Genomic DNA, 10,398 nt, shown 5'->3' with positions numbered 1-10,398 from the left:
TTTGGAAAATGAAAATTAGTAATGTACATTTACTAGTTGGAGATTTTCTAGGAGATTTTCGGTCAATGTTTGGACAAAGCATTTCCAAGAATTATGAAAACTGAATTTGGAAATATATTGCATATCTTGAGAATATTTTCGCACTACACCAAATTCAGGAAATAGCAACCCAGATTAGCAACAGAGCAAGAGTTGTTGCTAAGTAGCAACACAGATTAGTTGTTGCTAAAGTTTAGCAACAACTTGTTTCTGTTTCTAATTTCGCGACTGCCAGGGTTCTGTTGCTAGTAGGAACGAAGATCATAAGCATGCGATTCACATGCTTTCAGGTGACACTTTTTATCTCTTCTTCCGCCCATAATTCTGATATCCTTTTAAGTCTATTGATATACTTGCACCCCCTTAACATTAATGTCTTTTTGAGGGATGAGCCTGGCGCTCGAGTCCAACCGTGAGTGGGCAAACTGTATAGTTGCCTGGGCTCTTTTTCTTATAAAAAAAAAGATATACTTGCACCCCCTTGACCCTCTGACTTTATACGACTATCTGGATTTCTATTTCTTCATTTCCATCGAAGAGATAAGTCTCTCTCTACCTCTTTCTTCTTCCTTCTCAACAAAAGACTAACTCAGACCAAACAAATCATGCTACCTTGTTCTACTTCTTTCTTCTTTCATATCGATAATCTGCAGAAATCGAATATCGAATTTGTGAAGGTAGCTGCGTTGTTCGATCATATCTTAGTTATTTTTTTTATTTTTTTTTAGATCTCGTTGTTTATTTTGGTTTATTATGATTCAATTTTAATATTTCTGTTTATTTTTGGATCTCGGTTACATTCGTGGTTCTGTTTTTTGTCAGTAGTCTTTGGTTTCATAATTTAGGGTTTTTTTTATTTCTGTCCAGCAATATAGGGTTATGATTTTGGGATTTTTGATTTTTCTAAGTATTTAGGGATTTCTGTTGTATTTTTGAAATTCTGTTGTTTCAATCTCGCGTTTGATATCTAGGGTTAGGTTTAATTGGGTGTTTATATGTAAGTGTTATGTTTTCCTGGCTTTTAATGGTTATGTTTCAGGAATGATGTAGTTCTCTTGGAAGTTAGTAGGGATGAGTCTTTTCATCAGGGTTCTGAAGACAACCAAAGTAATTTCTCATCTCTTAGTTATTATATAGTTCATCTATAAAATCTCTATTAATAATATTTTGTTAGTTATTGTGATTAGTTGATGGTCTGGTCATAGATCATAACCTTAGTATGAGTTTGTTTAAAATCTGGGGTTGAAGAGGACGGCATATTGGAGGCTTTTGTTTTGTGTGTACTAGTAAGCTCCTGTCCAAATGATGCATTGTGGACATTAAATTTTGAACCAATTTTTCTTAGTTGAAATTTACAAGATTATTTGGTTTCCATATTACTTGGTTTACTCACACAAGTAGGTCATTGCCATGGATCATAGTCAGTCGACGGGGTCTTAATTCTTGACTATTAGAATGCTGAATAGGGATTTGTACACTCTGATGTTCGTAGAGAGACGAGACCCACTTTTTTATTCGTTTCTTCCCCTATTATCATGAAGTCCAAATGCTCTGCATCAGTTAATTGTGTGGATCCTGAAGTGACATTCAATTTAACTTGTCATTCTAAAGACTGTCTTTATTATTATTTAGCATGAACTTAAGGCTCAAACATGAAACAATCAAAGTTCCGAGACTCTGAAAGCCGGTGTGTAGCCAGTATACATTTTCCTCCGTAAGTTAGTTCTGATGTGGGACGCTTTTGTGATAATTCCTTATTTTTATGTGTATCTGATGTGTTTTATACCTTGCTCTTTGCTCTTTTCACTTTTGAATACTGGTAATATATATTTATGAAATTATTGAATCATCGTTTGTAATTGTGGTGCAGGAAGCGATTATTTCATTTGATGAATGAACTCCCAAAAATCTTTCAAGTTGTTAGTGGAGATGTAAAGAAGCAACAAGTTAAGGAGAAATCTTCAATTTCAAATCATAGCAGCAACAAATACATGCCCCTTTCTAAAACAGTAAAAATCTTGATTTTAAAGTAGTTATCTAATGTTTGTATCCTATGAATCCTATTGCGTCGGCTTAGGATGTATGCAGTTAGTACCTTGGGGTTGCTCTTGTAAAAAGCCAACTTTCAGTTTTGTTATCCTTTGCTTTTTTAAGCACTTGCATTTATTTGTTCGTTTTGAAAACTGAAGCAGCTATTAGCTAGCCCACCTTAGGATGAGCATGGGGATACTTTGTGTGGTATGTGGGGTGAGAACTATGCATCAGATGAGTTTTAGATATGAGGTATGGTTCCATGGAAAATGTGTGAAGATAACTCCAGCTAGGTCTGTACATATCAGCAATACAAAAGTCCATCTTGCGCCAACAAGGGATCACGCTAGTGAGATGGCGTGAAGGTTATTTCTCTCTTTGTATCTCTCCATCAATATTTTGGGTGATTTTCCTCAAGGGTGAAATTACATGCTTAACTTAGTGACACATTCTACCAATCATGTTTAACAGTTCAATATTTAGTTGTTTAAGTTGGTCTGCTTTTCAGGTAAACCAACTTGTATTTGAGGAGCTGATGCCTGAAAGGCGTCCCACATTGGGTTTGTCTTTGTTTAATCCTACTTATGTAAGTATCTTCTTAGTGGCTTTATATCATTGCAAATTTTTAGACGTTCTTTATGCCAAAGTCATATGATAAGGCAGTAGTCATATTGACATTTTGTTGGTTAATATTTTATAAGACACAAAGTTCACGGCTGTGCAGAATTCAACTCCCGAGTTTACGATCCGTACTCACCACCCAACTCGTAGATTTCCATGCTCTTAATCATTTTTTTCCAATTTTGTTATTCAATTGATTACATAGTTTTTGTGCTCATGGAATAGTATTTGTTTGATGATGATGATGCAGTAGGGATAATTGAGAAAACTTTTAAGGGAAGATTTGCTGAATGTATGGCCTGACAGAAAAGAATGTATGAAGAAAGGATTAAATCAAAGGATTATTCTTCTTCTTCTCGTGGGAGGACACTGATCCTTCCTTAGAAGTCCCAACTGGTAAATTTTCCTTTATCAATTCAATTGGTTGCATATTTTTGGTTTTCTACATCTATGTATTTGGATGCCCAATTCTTGGTTGTATGCTAATAATTAGTGCTGATTTTTCCTGTATGTGTACCACTCAGACTATGTTGTTGTTTTCATAACAATCAAAAGATACGGGTTCGAGCTAGGTTTGTTTATAGGGTGTTCTCTTATCGTTAATCCATTCCCCTCACATGAAAAGGTGATTACAAGCTTAGAAAAGAAAGAGCATCAATATTAGCTAAGAAAACCAAGAAAACTTATAACTTATAATCAAACTGCGGATTAATGGATTTATAGATTACCTTCAGTAAATACTTTCAATTTCTTATTTCAGTTTCCAGTACTTGCAACTTCTTATCAGATTATGACATTATGCTCTGCTCTTCAGATTCAGTTTCACAAGAAAACTTTGTGGAATCATTTTGGAACAGGATATCGTCATTTCTCATTCATCAGGTATGTATTCTTCTGCAATTTGAATCCTTATATTTATTGTTTGGACTATGAATCATCTGAAGTTGTTGGACGATTCTTTTCTTTAGGCTTTAAAGTATCTTTCAGGTTTATAAGCAAATCATTAGCAGTAGAATATATATACCCTGAACTCTGAAGTATTATTACTTTCTTTATTTATTATTCTCTAACTATATGTATTTGTGACAGGTTCTTCATCATCTTGGCCGTATTTACTAGACGAGAATTCAGCATCCTCGTCTGATCATCCTCTCAAAGCCACAATAATTTGCTGCATTCTAATTACTGATCACTGTAAGAGATTGTAACATTCTGTTTCTATATGCAATCCTTAGAAGCTAAAACAAACATAGTAGCACCATCACAATGTAAGCAACAAGAACATATTTGCATACGCAATCTTTCAGTTGTACAATTTGACACTTGATTTTCTTTCAGTTGTACAATTTGACACTTGATTTTCTTAATGTAACCTGTAACATTTCCTTTATGTCATGAGTTCCCTGCTTTTTATTGTATTTGGTTCCCTTTCTTTGTAGAATGTCTTTGAGGTGTAAACCTGTGGGAATATCTGTGTGAATATAGAGTATGAGAACTATCATATTCAATTGCTGGATATAAAATGAATCAGGGCTTTGCAGGGAACTGGGGGGTAATCAGTTTTGACTAGGTCAACAAAGACTTGACCTTTTTTTTTGTTGCGAAACATTAGCAACTGGTAGAATGTGTTTCTAAATCTGAACCAGAACAACTACATCATGTTCTAAAATATATCCCGGAACTACTCTAAAATCAGCAACAGAGTAGCAAGAGTTTATTTCTATTTCTAAATTTTCGCAACAGTAATCTTCTGTTGCTAATGCCGTTGCTGACCAAAATTAGCAACAGAGAAGAACTGTTGCTAAAAACTGCGACAGGGTGTTTAGCAACGGCAAATACTGTTGCAAGCCTGGTCAGCAACAGATTTAAGCTTATGCTAAATGTTAAATTTGGTGTAGTGTCGGTTCTGGAAATTCCTTGGTGTCCAAACTTCCTTGGTCTATAAATATCAAAGTTTGCATTTCGAGTAACCTAATCCTCAGAGCCAGCAAAACTACCTAGTTGTGTTGTTACTGGTGGAGACGCCTATTCGGAGAGGAAAGTAACCTAATTAGGCGAAATCTCTTGCGGATGCTCGGTTTAAAGACTTCTTTGGGATTGAAAAGCTCTATTAGTACCGTTGGTGGGAAACTAGATAATTGCGGTTTATTATTAGTTTTCGATTGATTTGATTGACTAACGGTTGTTGAACTTTGATTGCACCTACTTTGTTTATGCTTGAGAATCTTCTCTTCTGATATATAAGATTCACTCAAACTAGATCGAAGTTTCGACGGGGATCTTTAGACTGTTTGTATATCTAAAGACGTCTTGTGGTAATCCACTGTTAACAGACTCCGTTATGTGTGTGATTGATCACAAGAGATTCAAGTTGATTGTGGGCAGGTGTTTATTGAAGATTTAAGAAGATTTGAAGACGAAGAATATTTCTGATTTGGGTTCATAATCTTTGGTGTGCACAATACTTGTTTCGGTTAAAGAGGATCCAACTATAATCGGGTTATCCTTGTGGTAGATTGGATTGATTAGTTGAGTAGATCGGCATCAGTACAATTCTTTGTGGTTCAAAGTATTGATTGCAAAATCTTGACAATTACTTTGGTAGTTGTTATTAGATAGATCTAATGACCTGATAAAAGAGTTTATTGGGATAAACGAAAGAGCCTTTTGTTGAACTCACATCACTTGGTTGAAAAGAGTTGTTACCAAATAGATTTGTTGTTCCTTTACTGTTTGGAACACGAACAAAGGAATTGTTCCAAGTACGTGACTTATTACAAGTTGGAGGCGTGGTTTAGTTGCTTGGTCTCAACTATACGAAGTTGGTTTCATTTTGTATAGCGGCTTAATCCTAAGAGTATTGAATTCTGGACAAGGTCCCGGGGTTTTTATGCATTTGTGGTTTCCTCGTTAACAAAATCTTGTTGTGTCTTTTACTTTTCTATTTCCGCAATTATAATTGTTTTTATTATAATTAGAAGTAAATTACATAAATGCTAATTCTTATTTACTTGATAGTAATCCTATTGTGTTTGGTTAAGTCCGTACCATTTATCAAGTAAACATACTTCATTGTTGTATTGTCCCGATCTCGTATCCATAGACGATCACACAAAGTGTGAACCGATTAGTTGTATTCTCTCAACTCAGTCCATAGAAAATCACTTTCGGAGAAAGGACTTATATGAGGAAAAGTTTTAGATTGAGGTATATTTGGGTACCCTCGTCTTTTCAGGTATATCAAACAAGGGAAGATGATACATGTATCAGAAGTTTTGAAAGAAGGTTGAGAACTCAGGTCTTGCTCATGGGACTTCAGATTGTAAATGTTTTGTTGTGCATTGAGTACTTGCGGTGGAAATACAAGTTGTTTTCAAGTGGTTGGTGGAGTAATACACTCTGTGAATCTATAAGATTCGTCATCAAATTGCTACAAACTTTGTTGCCAAGCTCATTTGTGTACTGCTGGAAAGGCGTAATCAGTTCGAAGCTACTAATAGATCTGCACCTATATCATCTTTCCAACAACTTTCTACTCCCACATTTCTTGTTATGGCCACTTGTGTCATGAAGTTGTATATTGAAGTGTTTGCGCAACTAGCAGTTGAATTGGGGCTTACAGCCAAGTTTTTTACTCTGGTCAGTTTTTGACAGCAGAACTTTGTGATACATCGGTTGGGAGTTTAATGTGGCGATTGAATGGTGGTGATGATTATATTCTATGAATTACTTATGCTTCCTCTAATGCTCAAAAAGTCTCAGTTGGTCAACTGTTGAAGGTTAGTATGGGAGTACATGCACATTCACAGTGACACATTCTTCTGATGCTTGTTAAAAGTCGATCAACACTTCTTTTATTGGTTTTCTCATCTGTGATAGTTCAAGCACATGGGAAATTTGTGTTTATTGCTCTTATTCCGATATTTTGTTGTCATCGACTGTGGTGTATGATCTGTCTAACAACAAGTGGCTACTCCCGACTCAAGTTCGATGGAAGGAAGATGGCAGTGCAAATTTTTTCCAATATGATAGACAATCCAACCGTATCGAAGTTGGTGCTCTACTTGGAGTGGGAATTTCATATCCTTCCTACAGCTAATGGGAGTTCAACAAATGCTAAAGGGACAAATCTAGACTTCATTACAATTATGATGATTGGGTTCAACTTTCAGCCCCTAGAGCAGTTGGACAATCACGAGAGCAATAGAAACTACAAGCTCCAGTAAATTGCATCAAATTTTGATAATCAGATCCATCGTATAATTCTGGGTATTCATGTTTTCCCTTACTACATTGAATACCAAGCTACCTATACGCTGATGTGAGTGTCCTTTATGAGATGGAATTACAAGTTGTATTCTATAGATCCCAATGGTGCTACTAGTGTGACTTGGACCATTTCAAATGTCAGGTGGATCCCAAATATTCAGCTCATACTCAGGATGATTCAAATTTTCATGCGGATATGGATGGATTACCTGAGATGGAAGTTCTGATTGCTTCCAACTGGTTCATCGAATGAGAGAAATATTAAAGGCATCCAATGGGGTCTACTTCAGTTTTGTATTCTGTCTCAAACTCGAATTCTATGATCAATTTAGCAGATGCAGACATAGAGATTCAAGCTCATGCATCGGTAACCATCACTGGTGCTTCAGGTGGTGTTTGTGTTGGTGATTCCCAAGCCGAGAGTTCTGAAGATAAGGGAACTGGACAGTTGAATGTCAGGCTTCATGTTAAAGTTTTAAAGGGCTTCACATTGATGACTGTGCGAGTTAGAAGACACTACAACACTACAATTCCTTTTGCTAAAACCTTTGTGTTGATCCTATCATGCTCTGGAAGATGTATCAAGCGACAGCTCTCCTCATGCTGGTTCTTTTATTCTCATCCTTGAGGACAAGGATGTTTTCAAGGGGAGTGGTATGTTGCAGTATAGAATGTAGGGGCTACCAGGATGTGTGTCATTAATAGTTATTTAGGAGTTCCCATATAGTATTAGTGTCTGTCTTTTAGTAATATTCAGTTGGGTGTAATGGTTGGTATAGATTAGCCCTCATGGATTGTTATTGGTCGTAGGATATTAGTTGAGTAACTTGGCCTTATAAGGTCTGAGTCAGTCTGTATTGCAACCTAATCGAATATCAAATATCAAATAGAACTTTGTTCTTCATGGTTGTGTTCCCTGTGAACTCAGATTTGGCCTGAATCTCTTGATTTAGGAGGTGTTTATAACCTATTTTATCCTTCTGTTTTTCTGACTGTTGTAGTAATAAAAAATATAGGAATGATGAGAAATACAAGTATTACTCCGAAGACATGAAGAATGTGAAGAAGTAACGAACTACAACAACGACATCATCCTTCCACTTGAGGTTAGTAATATTGACTAGAACTGTCTCATTCCTAACGTATCTTTCAAGTCGTGCTATATTGAAAACATAAAGATGAAGCTGTATATATTGTACATATTGTATAATACTCTAGTGATGTGACATGATCATAATAGTATGGTCATAGTATTGAGTAATTAGACTATGAAGTATAACGCTTATCTTTTGAACTTCGTAGATATGACATCGACATAATCTTGTATATATTGTTATGATTATGTGAATGGGTTATGGTGAAGATTTCATCCTAGGAACCAATTTTTTTTTCCATTTGTTTAACGGAAGTACATTCATGAACTTGTTTCGTGAACTAAAAGGTAAATCAATAGGGTTATTGGTCTGACTATTCATTGCAAATATTTGGATGACCAATATGAGTGAAATGGTATAACCGATATTAACTCATGTTATGTATTTTGGTATAACTAATCACAATGCCTGACTTATGATTTGGTATGACCTGTTTTGGTAATTGGTGTAACCGATCCTAAGTAATCACCATGTGATAGTATTATCGATCCTTGTAATTGGTGTGACCGGTCCTAGTAATTGGTATGACCGATATTGAGTATGTTTGAACGATCCTTGTAATTGGTGTAACCGGTCCTGGTAACTGGTGTGACCGATCACAAGTAATAACATGTGTAGATGGAACCAATCCTTGTAATTGGTGTAACCGATCCTAGTGACGGGTGTGACCGATCACACGTATTTACATATTTAGGTACAACCGATCGTAGTGATTGGTAGAACCGATTGAACCCATGTATGTAATTTGATATGATCTATGACATAGTAGTCTTAGATTACAGGAAAACCAATTTTAAACTTGTTTTGAAGTGTTGTATAACTGATTCCAAGAATGCAATATTTGCAGTGGAAAGATGTCAACATACTTTGAACACAAGCAGTAACTCTTATAATTTATTGTTCAAAGATATTCCTTGGTACTCAAGGTGTTTCTGCGCCGAAATAAATTAAGAATCTTTTAATTAAGGTTTTTGGTTTTATAAGCTTTAATTACCAGCAATTAATATATAGTTCTAGAGAATAAAAATTAGTAATGTGCATTTACTAATCGGAGATTTTCTATTGAGAGATTTCGGGAAATATAGGACAAGCATTTATTGGAATTAGCAAAATCGAATTTTTCCATTCATTGCATATCTTGAGAATATCTTCGGTTTTGGAAATTCCTTGGTTTCCAAACATCCTTGGTATATAAATACTTAAGTTTGCATTTCTAGCAAACTATCCTAAGTTGTTGTTTCTAGTGGAGTCGTCTATTTGGAGAGGAAAGTATCCTTATTAGGTGAAATCTCTTACAACCGCTCGTTTAAAGACTTCTGTGGGATCAAGAAGCTCCACGAGTATCGTTGGTGGGAAAATAGATAGTTGTTATTGGAGCACTGCTCTGTCGAACTCGTAAGTGTTGCTATCTCAAGCTTGTTTGAGTTTAGTTGATCAAAACTACAATTCTTGATTTCTAGTCTACTTATAGCTATATCTCGGATTAGGATAAAATTTGTACTTGAGCTTTAGACTTTAACACGTTCATCGACTGAAGACGAATATCAACTAAGGAGAGCTTGGAGGAACTTCATCAACAAAAGGTATGTGGAGATTAAAACTTATCTATCACTCAGAAGTTTATTCTATTCTATCTCCTAGTGAGACTAAGTCGTATAGCTATATAGACTTTTACGTTATACCCATTTGATATTTCGAGCTGAGTTTAACTCGCATATATATTTATCGAAATATGTGTTGGAAGCTTTTTGTTTTAACTATGTTCATCACTATTCTTGACAAGTTTAGTTGGAAACAGTTTATTTGTTGGAAACTAAATATTAAGTCAAAAGATGATCATGTGGAAATTGCCTTGAAACATCTCACATGATTTATGTGAGACAATCATTTGATGTCGAATTGGAAATTTTTGTATTAATTATTCGATCACTTGAAAATTACTTGAAGCTAATAGTTTGTGTGAGACATCTATTGTCGTCTTCTAAGGATGTTTCAATGATTGAAATGGGAGTTTAGAACATTTAACCATGTCTGGATACAACACGGTATACATACCTAGTATGCGAATTGTTTTGTAGTGATTTAGGTCCGGGAATCTTGTTTGCGTACCCAATATGCGAACGGTTTTAACTGTTAAGGTCTGAGAACCTTTTGTGCGTACCTAGTATGTGAACGGTTCTGCCTAAGTTGGGTTCAAGACTGCTGGTCGCGTACCTAGTTTGCGAACAGTTGGACAGGCCAAGGTCCGAAGCTGTTGTTTGCGTACCTGGTTAGCGAACACCGT

General features: G+C 35.6%; 1 long non-coding RNA gene across 10 annotated transcripts; it reads left to right on the top strand.

Annotated features, from left to right (window-relative positions):
* Positions 1–583: 583 nt before the first annotated feature.
* On the top strand, positions 584–4,159 carry LOC113278414. 10 transcript variants are annotated; one of them, XR_003325501.1, is made up of 8 exons: positions 584–716; positions 1,079–1,146; positions 1,910–2,435; positions 2,579–2,656; positions 2,795–2,837; positions 2,942–3,087; positions 3,506–3,573; positions 3,781–4,081. It is a non-coding gene; the product is annotated as an uncharacterized LOC113278414 (long non-coding RNA). The 10 variants fall into 10 exon arrangements; XR_003325499.1 differs by having other exon boundaries at positions 2,772–2,837; XR_003325503.1 differs by adding an exon at positions 1,672–1,753 and having other exon boundaries at positions 2,579–3,087; positions 3,781–4,159.
* Positions 4,160–10,398: the final 6,239 nt, after the last annotated feature.

This window comes from Papaver somniferum, chromosome 5 (genome assembly GCF_003573695.1).
Source record: "Papaver somniferum cultivar HN1 chromosome 5, ASM357369v1, whole genome shotgun sequence".
NCBI lineage: Eukaryota > Viridiplantae > Streptophyta > Magnoliopsida > Ranunculales > Papaveraceae > Papaver > Papaver somniferum.
This window is presented reverse-complemented; position numbering and strand designations above follow the sequence as displayed.